Below are 16,158 nucleotides of genomic sequence, written 5' to 3'. Positions count from 1 at the left end.
AGGATTTTTCTAATCTTTAAATGTCCTGCATGGTTATTCCCTTTTTTTTCATTGCACCTTCCTGTTTGTATCTTCCTAGGGAGTTTTTTTTTTTTCTCTTATTGGTGGGTGGGAGCTCTTTGACACAACTTTGTCAGCTTACTTTTCTTCCTGTGTCTAGTCTCTTAGTGAAACTGTGGTCAGTTGGTTCATAGCATCATGCTATGCTTTTTATAATTAATTTATCCATCTGCTTTCTCTGTGTTGATGTCAAAGACATACTTTCAGCTTTGAAAAAATTAGTGAAATTACTGAAGGGCTTTTAATAGCTTAGAAGATGTGTATTTTTTAATAGTAAATTAATGAAATTGTGGGAGTTGTATGTTATTTTTTCTGATTTGAATAGAAGTTTAGAGTGTTTAATTAAGAAACCACTTCAGAATGTGCTCTTTCCAGGCCTAGCTCTTAACTTTTATAAGTATCTTCTATTCAATATAATCATTGGTAGTTTCATTTACCATTACTCTTTTCTTGAGCCTTGCTGTGATTCTGACTCCTATAACTGTTAAATTTATTGAGTTTTGAAGTATATCAAAAGTTCCAAAAAGATTTATTGGCGTAAATAAGAATATCTTAAACATGCCTGTTCAGTCATTTTAAAAATTGCAGTGGATTTCTTTCTCCTTTATTTCATGTGAAGAACACCTTATGTAAAAGAAATACATGAACACAATTTGTTGCTTCTTCAAAGAGAAAAGGCCCAAATGAAACGCAGCTATTGCTAGGTTGCCTGTACGTCACTGTGTCACAACATCTGTGCCTCTGTCTTCATGGAAGTTCATTACTGTCAACAGGAATGTGCACTGACTAGTGCACTCTGGGGTACAGTACATCAGAAACTTGATGTTTCTCTTGATATCTTAGTCCTTTGATTTTTCTTAGAGCAGGCCACTGTGTATGCTTACAAATCTCTTTGAAGCATTGCCACCCATTTCATCTGTTTGCTACTGATGTTTCCCTTTTCAGTCTGTCTGACTGTCCTGGGACATGCTCAATAGCTTTCTGAGCTTATTATGTAATGAAATTATTTAAAAAAAAAAAAAAAAAAAGCATTAGAAAATACATTCCTGACCAGTTGTCCCAATTTCACTAACATATTTTGCAGGTACCCAAACTCTTACCTTGCTGACAAGCTTCAAGCATGTCCTACTTTGCAAAATAGCATTTACTAAAATAACCTTTAATCGTGGTCACGTTAGCCTACATTCCTGTCCTTGCTTTTGCTGGCTGCATTTCACAAGAAGGTTTTTCATTTTCTTGTTAACATCTCTGCCTGGAGGGTTCTTACTGTGATATTACTACTTACCAGTTGTGACAGGACTGGTTCTCTGTCATGCAACTAATTGCAACTCATGAGTTGTGACATCTTTGAACGTATCCTAGCAATTTAAGAGAGAGACAGACATTAGACTGAGATAAAAATAAGTGTAATAATGTCAGAAGGAATATTAAAAAGTATGACAAATTATCATGAGATAGGAGCAAGAGTGTCAGGATCTCACAGGATTCCTGAGTTCTTAGCATTTCTGTTACTTTTTTCATTGCACATTACTAATTGCTGTGGCTTATTGAAAGGCATCAGCTCTTAAAAATAACTCAAGGGCAGCTGGCATTTTGGTTACCTCTTATCAGCATTTGTTTAACAAAAACACATTGAAAGTGAATCTTCAAAACCCTTTCCCTTCCACCTCCCACCCAAAGAAAAATTTTGTTTTCAGAAACCTGTAGGAAGCATATTTTGAAGTTTAGATATAGTTCTGTGTCTAAATTTATGTTGGCAGAATAATGCTGCACTTGTGAAAGCATTCTTTTTCATTTACTTTACATTCTTTCCAGTAGGTTACTCATTTGTTTGCTGTTTTTATCTTCTGCTTAGCAGTGTGCTGCATTGGAGTAATAAGGCATTGCAGTAATGGTGCATTAAGGGTCAGGAGGGATTGGTTTATAAGGAAAGATTAGAGGAGTTTAACAGTGTGAGTGAGGCTTTCAAAGATACCTAGAGGCATTAAATCAACAGTCCTGTCAAAATAACAAGGCTCAATACATATCCTAAAGAGAGAAAACTCCTACCTGTGCTTGTTAATGATGTTCTACTCCACTAAAAATGTATTTGATATGCTTTTGTTAGCACAGCTTCTGTGTGAGAGGGGAATGTTGCTGTCATTGTGCATAAAATGTCTATAACCAGAGGTCTCAGTTGTGCAGACAGTCACTGTGGTGGGATTTTCATTAACGTTATGAGCATGGACTCTGCATCATGATTTTACATAAAGTTGTTTGTTTGTTTTTTAAATAGCTGCCAAGAACTTGTGAGCTCAGACCAGGTAAAAGCATCCTTCTGGAGAATGTGACGACATTCTTACGGAATTCAGTAAAGGGCATGTTCTTTTGCAAGGTCGTAGTAGAAATACAATACAGCTATTGACTCAGATATCTATGAGGATTATTCAGGATGTTTTTTCATGAAGTTAGCAGGTCTAGGTTGAGGTGCAGCAGTGAAAGCTTAGTGTTTAGAGCAGGAACAAAGGGCTGTGCTGCAGGAGACTTAATGTTTGCTGTCATGGAAACCTGTTGCCTTGGAACATGACTAATGAGACTCAGGTTAAAGGAAAGGAAGAAGCTATTCTTGAAATTACTCTTAAGCCAACCTTCCTGAAGACCAGCAATATATATTACCAAAACCTACAGTTACTTCAGATTCCGTTGGCTGATTCACTTAACCTTGTTCTTTTATTTATTTAGCAGCTCTAGTAACCAGGAGTTTTAATAAAAAGACTGCTATAAAATAGTTCAAAACTAATCCTAGACCTTCTAGAAATAATTAGCATCTTATTTAAGTATACTTTCCTAGTGCACTACAGTATTTGTCCAAATTCTGTGGGAGGGCCACACTGAAAACAAACTGGCAGATATAGGATGCTGCAGCATGCTGGGAATTCCCAGCCAGCAGTTTAGTCGAACTTGAAGGGTATTTGTCTTTGGTTGTAGTCCTTCATTATAAAGAATAGCTCAGGAATGTGAGGGAGGGTACATACTCTGTGTAAATATTCCTATAGAAAAAAGCTGGAGGGGTATCTTAAACTTTACTTTTCCCTTCTGTTACCTCCTTTTCAAGTTCTGCTGAGAATTCTCCTCTTCCAGAGCTCCTTGCTCATTTCACAGCAGATTCTGTCACGGCAGAAATATAAACATCTTCCGAGTGCTGATGTTTTTCCTCCTGCAAAGGTGAATTTTGTGTGTCTGATTCTGAGACCTAATTGTGCAAAACAATGCAGGGCTTGGAATCCCTAGGCACACAGAATGACGAATCTGTTACGGCTCACCACGGTTCTCAGCTGCTCTCTGGACCAGAATCTCACTTTGCTAGCAGCCATGTGAGTCTCACAGCCTTGCAGAGATCATGCTTCATGGTCCTCTGAAAGCTGATGGTGAGAAACCAGCCTTAGCTGAGCAGAGCTGATAATGTCAAATCAGAGGAGAACGTCTTCAAAGAAGTTTCAGGTGAAAAAATGTGTTCTGTCTTTGTTTCTTAGTAGTCTTGGGATGTGCTTGGGGTGAGCTGGAGAACTGTACTGAAAGAACAATCTGACAAAGTGGCAAGAAAGGAATATTCTGCAAAAAACAGCAAAAATGGGACTTGGCTGGGTTTTCAAGGTGGCAGCTGCATTTAGAGTGAAAGGATTTTTTCTGGTCTGTATTGTCAATGATAAGGTGGTCCTTGTCCTCAGAGACAGTTTCTGTTTGTCAGGATTAACACAAATTGGTAATGATCTGCTGGAGAAATAGGGACTGCAGAGGGCAGTGAAATATTAGAAGCTATTTTAATAATAATTTTAGTAATAATGAAATGTTGATTCATTCTGACATGTTGATCAGGTTAATGTGGGGAAAACCCCAACATTTAACATGACAGTTCTGTCTGAAATGATGGAAATAATCAGTGTGTCAAAAATGCTATGTAGGAATGTGTACTCCAGTATTCATATTTAAACTTGGCATAAAAGTGGCAAGGCAACCTCAAGAAACAAACTTGTTCATCTCTTGAGTCCCAGGCAGGATCAGCTGCCTTTCAGCTGTATCTGGGTGATGTTCTGACTTCTCCCAGTCAGAAAATGTTCTTGGACATTTTAGCTGAACCTCCTGCCAGAAAGAACCCTTCCGAGGGCCCACCCTAGCTTCCTTTCCTGTGACATGAGCCCAGCACTCCTTGTGATAGCGAACACAGACAGAGAAATCTCCTTACTGCATTTCCCTGTACAGCACCCTTTGAAAGGATTCTGCAGCTTATGGGTAACAGAAGGGAGCAACGGGGTGGGTTGGCAGCTGGGCCTTCAAGATATGGGGTACTGGGTGTTCTTAACCTCGGTTCCCATGTCTGAGCCATATTCAGCTGTGGCTCGTGGTTGCTTGTCAGAAAATTGAAATAGGAACTGTGCTGATGAGAAGTGAAATGTTGGTTGGGGTCCGAGGATGGTGTGTGCATACTTCAAGCCCACTAGGACTTATTTGCTAAACAATTCTAGGAGGATGCATAGTGAAAGAGATGACAGAGATTGTGGAGTACTTTGGTGCTTGGGCTTCAAACAGGCACCCAGAGGCCAGTTTTGTTGTGAACTTTCTAAAGTAATGTAAAAATAATATTGATCTATTTCTTATTTATCTGTTTGTTTAGTTCTGCATAGAAGAGTGTTGGGTGTTCTGACAGCTGTCTGCCTGTAGTGCTGCTTTTCATAGTATCATCATAAAATGGTTTGAGTTGGAAGGGACCTATAATTAAAGGCTGTCTACTCTAACTTCCCCGCAGTGAACAGGGACACCTACAGATAAGTCAGGTACTCAGAGCCCAATCCACCCTGACCTTGGGTGTCTCCAGGGACTGAGCATCCACCACCCCCTTGGGGAACCCATGGCCGTGCTTCACCGCCATTACTGGAAAAAACTTCATCCTTATATGCAATCTAAATCTCTCCTCTTTTAGTTTGAAACCATTTCCCCTTGTCCTGTCGCAACAGACCCTGCTGAAGAGGCTGTCCCCTTCCGTCTCACAGTCCCTTTTCAGGTGCTGAAAGGCTGCTCTCAGGTCTTCGTGGAGCTTTCTCTTCTCCAGGCTGAACAACCCCAGATCTCAGCCTGTCCTTGCAGGGGAGATGTTGCATCCCTTTCCCGCTCTCCCTGATTGTTCAGCCTGTTTGCTCTGCGTGTGGCAGGTCAGTTGCTTTGTTCCTCCTCAGACTTTCATGTCCAGCTGTGGGGCCTGAGCCAGCAAGCAGGGAAACACACAGGTGGGAGCAGGGCTGTGCCAGGGCAGCACTCCCAGCCCTGGCACCTCATCAGCTGCGTTTGTATGTGTGAGCCTCTAACAGAGTACCTGCGAGGAAGCAGAGTTGTGGCTCCCAGCAGCACGCTGGGGATCTTGGCCTTGCCGGCTGTGAGGGTGCTGGCCTGCAGCAGCCAGGAGCTGAGCTGCGTGCTGCCCGCTGCAGGCTCAGTGTGCTCCTGGTCAGATGTGCTGCCCGCACTCAGCCCTGGGCGCAGAGCTAGCACAGTGCCCTTATCGAGTGGCACTGGGGAGAGTTATCTGGCCAGCTTCCAGGGCTGCTCATCTGGGTGTCCTGTGAGCACCTGGGGACAGGCCCGGCCTTGCCGGGTGTGCTCTTGGAAGCACCATCAGGTTCTGGCAGGAGGCCTAATGTTTTTGGGTTTTGTTTTGAGTGGGTGTCTTCACGCGCCAGCTTGCGTGAGGTGTGCTTGAAGAGCAGGCTGTGTTGAACCAAAAACAAAAGTTGACCATGGGAGGGAGCGGGCTGTGAGCACAGTGCTTTAGGCAAAGCAGCAGCGATGACCCCTGGCCAAGCAGTATGTGCTTGGGAGGAAGCTCAGGCTGTTGTGTTGATACCTTTTTTTATCTTTTTAATGAAACCTTCTTCCTGCCATTTCAGAGGAGTGGAGGGTTTGACGTCATGTGCTGATGAGTCACTGCTTTTAACAGGCCAGCAAGCAGGGACTGAGAGAACTGTCTGGAGCAGCTGCTCTGTTAATCATTCACAAAAAGCCCAGAGAAAGCTCAAGGGGAATGCTTGTGAATAATTAAATTTCTGTTTTCATTATGAAGACTCGGTTGATTTACCTGGATCTTCTAGAATCCAGGTACTGGGGAGCAAGTGTGGAGGACAGTGATCTCACTGCTGTGTTAATATTCCTGTAAATAGCATTAGGAGTCATCAAGTGTCAGTCAGGCATGTATATGATTTAACAATTTCAAGCAAAGCTTATGTAATACAGCTCTCATCACCAGCTACTCTATCTCTGAAGCTACGGCCTGTTAGACCATAGCTGTGCATTCTAGAAGAAGCAAGGGCCTTCAGCAGGGCAAGCTATATATTTTACTGAAAGACTGAAGATCTGCTGTATCTCATAGCCTGATGCTACCCACCATATGCATTCTCAAAGGAAGCAGAGCTGCCCAGTTTGTTCACCAATGCTTCTGCTCATCAGCATCTTTCTTCAGGGGGTTGTTCAGGAGGCAGTGGTCCATCATTTTGAGTTAACGCTGATTCAGTACCTTGGAAAGATGTGTTGTACTCACATCATTGATATGATGAGCTTAAACTTCAGTTGCCGACATGCAGTGGTCAGTGAGTTTATTAGGTTCAGCTTCAGAAGTGTAGGACTGCTACCTCTGCCAGGGTCCAGGCTGGATAAAAAGGCATGGTAAATTATTCACTGTTCAGCTCATCTCCATTGTTCCAGAGCCTCAGGTGATAGTTGCTGTCTTTTACCCTGGGATAGAGTTAGATGATCACTTTTACTCTCGAAGTAATCCCATTACATAAGTCACAGTGAAACCAGGAGCACGCTGCTTGTCTGTGTCAGAATGTTAGATTAACTTCACCTATACAGTGGGACTGCCAGGGCAGTTAGGGCAGTGGGGTTGCTCATAGGTATTTACTTCAATCACCTACAAGGATGTGAGTGGAAAGTTGCTATTCTGTCTGACATTGGAAGAATGGAGCACAAAGTATACTATGAAACCACTTGAGCCTGAAGAACCTTTCTGCCTTTGGACATTGTTTTCATGGATTTATGATATCCCACTGATGTGTAGGCAGAAGCTGTTTTTAAGCTCCTATTCATTTTAAGTTCTGGAAAAACTTAAATACTGAAGGCTGCATTTTCTAATAGATTAATGATGTTATATCTAGCTTTATGAATAACCAGAGATATTATGAGAGTCGCATTCTAAGCACCACGAGTCAGTGAGTCTGGGACGTGGGATAGAGCCCTGCTTGGATATCACAGCTTAAGATGGTTATTTATGCTAGCAGGGGAAAATGTATCAGCAAATCAAATCCTGCTTGTGGATGGAGTGAATTTTGTATAGCATATGATAATGAAAGACATCTTTCAGAGCAATGTTGGTATTGAAATGCTGAGGAACACTGAAAATAGAAAAAATCAAACAGGAACTTATGAAGTGTGGGAATAAAACAAAATCAAAAGGAGAAAATAAGTTAAAATCTAAAAAGAACAGAGTTTCTGAGGCCTTGTGTCAAATGTCGTGCGGCAGCTGGCTCTAGAAAAGATGCTTTTTTGATTTGCTTATTAAAGGGACCTACTGAAGAGTAATTGTTCCCTGAGAAATCAGATGCGTTGCATGGTTAAATATCATATTAAAACATAAAAGTAGCTCTGTATGATGTAGAGTCAAGAAAGCAGTAATGTCTGAAGAGGTTTTTAAAAGCCTCCCAGAGAAATTGCCCGTGTGAGATATGTTACAAAACTGAGCTGCAGTTAGCCAGAAGAAATCTTCTGGGACACTGAAGCCTGAGTCTGTGCGTGATGCTGAGCTCCTGGGCAGCCTCTCTGTGTGGATGAAGGCATCTGAAGGGTTCACTATGGCATTTCTAGGCTGGAGGCATTCTCTGTGCAAAGGGCAGACAGGTTTACAAACAAGCTTGAAAACTTTCTCCAGACACATTTTTCTCTCCTAATTACAAAGTAAGTATAGTTTATCTTAAAAATAACTGATCCAGCCAGCCATTTAATCCCGTGCTCTCTGTACCCAGCAAAAAAAGTTTGAGTTTGTTTGGGAAAAATAATAATTGGAGAAAGGTTAACATGATCGACACGCTCTATCATTGGGATGTTGGCCTGTGTGCTGCTGCTCTGCTCAGTGCTCAGAGCAGGGTGCTGCTGGAAACAGCACAATGCCATGCTGGTTGGTTCATGGCAACCTCACTTGTGGACTCTTGCTTTTTGCCTGGGAGAGTTTGTCCAGACTCCTTGAACCTCTTGCCTCTCTGAGGCTGCAGTCAATGTCTTACTCACACAGCAAACCTTTAGGGATTCTCGTACCGCCATACTTTTTATATTTGTCATTAATTATTGACAGAGTACTCAAAGGTTGCATTGTGACATTTCTATTCTTTGCTTCTTCCATAAGGATAGTTTCTGAAGTAAAATAAAACGAGTTAAAAACTTCGAAGAGATGCTTCTCCCTTGCCTGAGGATAGATTTGTTTACTTCTGAGGCCAGGGCCTCAGTGTGACGCCACCCCACGTGATTTACAAAGAGCTATATGTCCTGTGTCTACCAAGATATCGGATGGCTCCAACATGCCAGCTGCAAGCTAGCATCACCAGTAAGGCACCAAAGGCAAAACAGTGCCTCTGGCCTTGGTGCAGTTACTACCTGATCTTTGTTTCCCAAAAGCAGCTCAGAGGCATTCTCAGAGTCAGTCGTGGCTCAAGCCCTGTCTCTGTGCCCATGAAGATGGGGCACCCTGCTGCAGAGCACGGGCTGGTGTGTGCAGGGCTGGTGCCGGCCAGGGCAGCAGGGGACCTTGGCCAGCAGTGATGGTGTGGCTGTGATCCTGCTCCCAGCCCTGTGCCAGGAATAGAGCATGCCTTGAGCAGTTCATTTAACAAGAATAAAATTAGCTCTTCTGGGCACCCTCTGCTTTGGCAGCCTGATCCTTGCATGCCGCAAGCACTGCTTCTCTATGCTTTATTACAGGAGCTCTGCATGTTCCCATGAAGCTGTTCTGTGTTTTGAGAGTACGATACTGTGTCTCTGAAGAGAGGCAAGGACGTGTCTGTCTTTTAGCTCCAAGCCTCCTGGAAAACAAGGTCAACCTGATTGTTTTTAGAACAGATGGCTTCCTTCCACGTAGTGGCATTTCCTTGGCTAAGTGGAGTCTGACTAAACATAAATATCAAATGCAGCTATATGTGGATTTATGAGAATACTAGGAAATTACAAGGTTAGGTGAATTCAGAGCTGCTGAAAAATATGACCGTATGTATATGCATATGTTCAGTCAGCACTGTAAATCACTAGTTTTCTTTGTCTCCAGTAGGCATCTTTAAACTAAGCTAACCTAGCTGATGACAGGTTATCCCAGTCACTCCTGGGAGAGGATTTCAGTGGAAGACTGCTGGAAGCAACTGCACAAGAAGAGCTTGATATATTCTGAGCCATCTCCCCCAGTGGAGGCAGGTTTCAGAGGCAGTGTGAGCTCAAACAGATCTAATCTGGATACTACAATGAGGAAATGGCTGTGGTGCATGGGTAATGAGACTAGAAAGAGTACAGGTGGATTAATTGGACACAAAGATTAATTTGCTGTTCCTGAGTAACCGCATGCTGTTGTCAGTTTTGCTTGATATTTTTTTAAAGAATGTATAGCCTTGGCTTATACTGTGTTTAGTGGCTGTAATCAGAAATGATGGTGCCCCAAATTCATGTCTCTCTGTATTACAACACGCCTGGGGAGAAGCAGGGAGTGACCTACATGCTTTACGCAGAAGGTTGTTTCAGATTTGCTTTGTTTGTCAGGATCTCTTCATGCTTTTCCATGTCTGATGGAAATAATTCATGTTGTACTAATTAATTATTTCACATAATATTATGCAGGAGGAAGGAAGACCGTTTGACCTTCAGAGGCCCATTCCCGTTCTATTTTCTGTAAGAATGTGGGTTGCATCAGCTGGGACTCTGATTGATGGAAGGTACTTGCCTTTCTATGTAACACAGAGAAGCAGTACCCCTAGTACACTGTGGGGAGCCCTGTCTCTGCAGGGCTGGAGTCCAGAGCTCTTCCCTCCAGCTTTATTTCATTAACTCCTTTCAGAGAATACAGCAGGAGCATAATCCAATCACTTCAGCATTGGGAGGAACTGGCGCAGGGTAGGATGCTCCAGCTCAGTAAGGAGAGATGCTGCTCTGTGACTCATTTCCTGCAGCCAGTCACTGAGTCACTGTCCACATTTATTGCTCAGAACTACGTGAAAACCTCTGAATGGATTCCTGGGTAGCTGGTGTTCGATTGAACTTTAGAGATAGGAGGCACTTGAAGCCATGGGGGGGGGATGTTGCCTCCTCCAGAACACCACGAACTATGTTGAATTGAAGTAGGTAGAGATGTAGCAACTAGCTTAACATTTTGCAGGTTTTCTTTGGCCTGCAGGTCACAGCTTAAAAAAAATAGGGCTGAAACACAAATCCACACACTTCAGAGGGGCTTAAATATGAGCTGGAAGTGACATTCTGTTTCACAGCTTGTGATGGTTAATCGAGTTCACTGAGAATTTTATGAAACAATTTGTGTTTAAGGATTTTTTTCTCTTTTTTCAACCCAAGACTTTTAACCTTTATCAGCATTATTATCAGTTGTCTCATTTTGAGAAATTTAGATTTTTCTGTTTTGAGATGGAAACTAATTGGACTCAGTAAACTCCTACATTCTGATCAAAATGGCTTCTTTGTTCAAAGCCATTCATAAATCCCAGGGAACAAATACCAAAATGAGCATCACCAGACTAAATTGAAGCTAGATGCATCGTTTACTTTTCAATAACTTCAGGATAGCCAACCTCAAAAAATAGTATGTTTACATCCTTTTTCTTGTGAATTTGTGGTCTAATGTCATAATTAGAGGCGCTACGATGTAATAATATTCCTTCACTCACATATAGTATTATGACAAAAGATTAGATTGACTTGCCAGAAAGCAAACATTATGCACTACTTTTATGTAGCCATCCTTTCTGCTTCCAAGATGAAGTGACCCCGGTCATGGGAGTTGTTGATCAACAGCACGTGGCAGTATTCATCAGCCCACCTGTTAGAGCATAACAGTTTCTTTTGACTTTCTTGAGATCTAGTAAACATTCAGAGTGACCAAAGATCACCACTGGGCCAGTTCTGCTAGACAAAGCTGATTGGAAAAAAAAATAATAGAATACAGGGCCTACTTGGAGTAGTTCTTGCACAGTGATTTCAGCCAGTGCTCCCAGTGGGGTCGGCAGTGACCCAGCATTCCTGGGCTGAATCTTGGGCTACTTACGATCTACCCTTGCATTGCAGTGCTTGCTGCTATGGCAGAAAGCAGCGGGACTGCCTTGGTCTATTCTGGATGCCTTAGCAAGGAGAAAGAACTAGTGCAGAGCTAGTGACTTCATGGTCCTGTGCTTCTGGTGCTTTGTTTGTGCTCCTGCACAGCTGTGGCTGTCACAGCAGCCAGGAGCTCGGTCAGTTCATACATCCCCTTCTGAATGAAACACACAGACCAGAATATTTAATACCCTGAGTAGGCCTATTATGTAAGACAGCTAAGAAATTAGGGGAAAACAAAGCAAAACCTGGCTCCAGAAAATCTGATTAGTAGTCTTTTTTTTGTTTTGCTGGAAAATACTGGCAGCAGAAATATTGTTTTTGTTGATTCACAGGGATTAACTGACACTAAATGACTGAAGCTGAGCGCGGACTGACGTATATGTCTGATCTCCATGTGCTCTGTCTGAAACGTGATTTTTTTCCTGTGTGAGTTTCAGGGTTTTTGCAGAGGAAGTCCCTGAAACTTATATTTCCAAGGAACTAGTTGGAGATGCGTTCCCTCAGAGCTCATGAGTGGGTTTGTTGGATTTGCTCGTGGTAGAGTGGATCCTTCATTCCCATTTTGGATGTTTATGAAGGAAGATATGGTCAGATAATAACAGAGAACTGAGATTGATTAACTGATGCATTACCAGCCCTCAGGAACCCCAGTTACTGATGCACTCTTAGTGTAGTGTGGCTTGTCCTTCCTGTGCAGCTGCTTGGAGCTGTCTGTACCCTCCTTATGGCCCCCCTTCCTGAGGAACAAGGAACCAGCCCTGAAGTCTGAGTGTATCTTCTGAATTTCTGCACTCTTAAATTGGCTTTTATTGGTTGTATTTAAGACATGTTATTGAAGTAACTTCCTAGTAGGGTATTGAATATTGCTGAATACTGGGGCTTCTTTCAGTTTCCAAGCTATGCTTTAATTAGTCTTCTTTCTTTTTTATCATTTAAATCATATTACAATACAATGAATCAATGTTTATTTTGGAAGAGAAAATGAAATCTATCAAAGCAATTAGAAAACTAGAGACTTTTCTAAGCTGGTGAGTAGCCTGGGGGGGTTTGCTGTTGCTGCAGACAAGTTTTTAGAAAACTCTGGGTAGGATGCAGAGAGGAGGCATCATTGCCACAGCTCTGGCTGACAAATCATGCCGTAAAGGCAGAATCCCGTTGCTTAGCAACTTACATGAGATGATTAACCCCTTGTAGTGCTGACAGTATTTGCTGAGTAGCCTTCTTGAGGCATCTTTGTGGACATAAATTGAATATGAAGAATCTGCTCTTCTATCTTTTGCTCATACCTGTGCTGATTCATTCATCACTAATGTTAAATGAAGAACTGCTTTAATGTTGCCACCAGTTACTGAAGGAGGTGACTTAATAAAATGTCATTCTCCTACAGGATGCCATGCAGTTATTGCAAAGGCAGGATCTTACAGTGACAGTAAAGATGAAGTAAAAAGTGACTAAAAGTAATCAGAGGTTATGATATTTAACAGTACTGCCAGTATTTTTTCATATGAACTCAAGCATTTCTAGAATTTCTGCTTGGTTTAAAGACTCACTCTGTCTTGACATTGCTCTTGCACAGGGAGCCTTAAAGCAGAGAGTGGTAGCAACAGTAGTTAGGGAAGTTCCTCACCTCCCATTTCCTTCCAGTGCAACAGGAAAATTCTTAAGACCATTGCAGGCTGAAAACTCTCCTTTTAATTAAAAATGTTACTGATCTCTGAGGTTGATGGGCTGCAAAATTTCTATTTCCTTCTTTGAAGAGTGCCTGGAGTTCAGTAAGAGTGGATAAGCGGGAACAGTGGGTGTAGTGGCTGTGCACCACGGTGCAAGAGTTTTCTGTATGTTGTCACTAAGATGTGCCCAGCACTTGAGTCGATAACTTCTTTAGATGTGATCACTTGGGACAGTATTCATCTCATCCAGCTTGAGCTGTCTAAGAAATGAAGTGTGGAGTCTAGACATCTACAGGCAGAGCGAAGGGAGCAGTTACAATGGGTAATTCATTATGTCTCTTTTAAGCCATCCTGGGGTGTGCTGGGCTGCCCTGGTTTGCCCCTTTGGAAAGCAATGTAGAAAGACCAGTTTGTGCTGTGGCCTATGGGGAGTGCTGGGTGAGAAGAACCCAAGCCTGTGATTTTAGCAGTATCTCATGTGGCGTTATTTCTGCAAGGATGATTTTCTAGTGTTCAGTATACTGCTTAATAACAGTGAAAGTGAAATGGGGTTTTCAACTGCAGCTGTGGAAAAACACTCATATGGGAACAAAGGTTAAGGAACAGACAGAGGATTTTAAATTGCAAAGGCCTCTTTTGTGAAATTAGCTAGTAATAAAGTCAAGAATTGCCCTGAAGCAAGAAACGCTCTGAGTTTCACCTCTCCCCCTTGTAATTTTGCAGCTGCAGCGATTAATTTCTGTAACTGTTGGCCCCAGTAGCTCCTGAGTAGACTGGGACTGCTAGCTTCTGAGAGCAGTTGCTGCATACGACTTTGTGCCATCATCATCCCCAGCACCTTTGTGTATTTGCTGCCATTAATGGAGAAAAGTATCTTCACTAGAAACAATTTGTATTTGGTAGTGTGAAGATTGTTTGTTGAAGGGTTAACTGTGACCTTAGCAGGGATGTAGAATCAATCCAGATGACAAATTGCTGTGAATACAAGTTTTCCTGTTGCATATCTGAATGCTGTCACTGTGTTTCTCGGTCTTTCTTGGTCAGTATGATTTTGTATGGTCCTGGCAGGACAAACACAGAAACTGCTGGAGAGCTTGTTATCTTGTTTCACGAGTATGTTCACCTGATGCATTTAAGGCTTTCAGCTCCAGAAAGCAGCCAGCATGATAAACAAGCTGAGTGCAGGCCACTTGGTGTTTTGCACTGCAGCTTTTCCTATGAATCTCCGTGCCACTGCAAGACCTCTAGGGAGAATAACACCAGAACAGAGGCACAAATGAATGCAGATAGTGCTGAGTTGTTAGCCAGATTGTTTGCTGCTATCTTGAACATACTCTTAACTCACCAGCAGCAAAAAGAAACTTCTACCTCTGATGTCTGAGCTGTTTTCCTTTAGCCACTGTAAGGAGACATAGCTTGCAAATTGGGATGTTGTGGCATATCACTAGAATGGATGGATTCAGCCTGTCTGAAATGTGATTTCTCTTGGAGCCTACCAAGAGGAAATACCCATTTATCTTCCCGTCGTGCTAGCTGCTGTGTCACACACTGAGGGACAGAATGCATTATTAGCCCAGCCTCATACCACTCCTTGCGTGAGTCAGACACGTGAGCTGCAGTGTGTCCTTAGGAGCTGGTAATCCTAGGCTCATGCATGGAGCTTTGTTTTGGGGCAGAGAAGAACTGGGGAAAGTGTGAAATAAATGCTGCCATGCAAAAAGTCCAGCAGTCTGCTGTGTGCTCTGGAGGAGAGGCGAGTTAAAATACAGTCACTGGGGATTAGGAAGGGAAGGGCCACAGTGCCCCATGCTCTCTGGTGAGAGGACAGCCCCTGCCTCCCTGCTCCTCTCTCTCCCCACTCACTGAGACTGGAAATGGGAGCACCGAGTTGTGGGCACACTGGGAGGTAGCAGGCATGCAGACCCTGTGCTCATCCTTGGCTAGAATCTCAGTTTGTGTTTTGTTACATGTGTTTGTAGGGGGAAGTTTTTGTAGAGTTGAGGTCCTGGAACTTAATAACAAGTTTTGAAGGAAAACAAACTTAAGAGGGTATTTTTTGAGGTCAGTAGGACTGTCAGAAAGTAATATGTGCGGATGAGTCTTCTTGCCATTGGGGAAATACTTAGGATGTTTTGTACCTGCCTGACTCAGATTTAGTAAGCAGCTGAAGGCTTCCTGATTTCTGTGGTTATCCTCTCTGCAGGAGAATCTGCACTTGTGCAAGGTTGCAACATATTTTGTGCCAAAACAGCATATGTGATGCATCCTGGGAGCACGTGGGTCTCACAGTGCTCTGAAGGCTGAGATGCTGTGGGCCAAAGGAGCCTTGAGCAGCCTTGGTGCCTCGGGCTTGGAGTCTGCATAGCTGGGGCTGTTTGTCACCTGCTGGTCTCTCCCCTCCTGCATGGGAGGGAGGAGAGGTGTGGGGCAGAGGAAGCTGGAGTGCCCTGATGGGTCCTGCCCTACTTCTGCAGGGCCCAGGCCAGGTGGGCCTGAGTCAGCTCTGTGCTGGGTCTGCTTACTGGCAGCACACCTGCACCTGCCCACAGGGATCGAGTTTGCTAATTCCCAGTTTAGGGGGAAAATTATGGAAGTGCAGATATTCTTCAGGTCCAGCCATCTGAATTGTGAGTAAATAATACCCAACACATTACATTCTAGTCAGGAGAATGTGGAAATAAAAGTCAACTAATCAAGAAATTACTGTTTTTCTTCTTTTAATTTGTGCTCGGTTAATATTTACCCATCCCTCGCCATGCTTGAGTACGCTTGCAAACACAGAATGTGAGACAGGCAGTAAGGAGTGGCTGAACTCATTTTCACATTTTTTAATTGCAGTAGAAAGTAGCCTGTCAACCACATCTGGTGTGAAAGGTCTGCACGCCCAAGTGTTCCCCGGGAGGGGTGGATATGTGATTCCAGGTGAAGCTGCTGCTCTCAGTGCTGTCAGCAGTGAGCCCTGGGGAGCTTGCTCTTTCAGTCAGATGACAGCTAGTGACAGATTTCTTAATATTTGTTACAGTGTTGATGCCTTTAACTGTATGGCACATCA

This window comes from Cyrtonyx montezumae, unplaced genomic scaffold, assembly GCF_038088225.1.
Source record: "Cyrtonyx montezumae isolate F1298 unplaced genomic scaffold, pur_monq_1.0 scaffold_5, whole genome shotgun sequence".
NCBI classification, from domain to species: domain Eukaryota; kingdom Metazoa; phylum Chordata; class Aves; order Galliformes; family Odontophoridae; genus Cyrtonyx; species Cyrtonyx montezumae.
The sequence above is the reverse complement of the archived record's forward strand: the minus strand, read 5'-3'. Positions refer to the sequence as shown.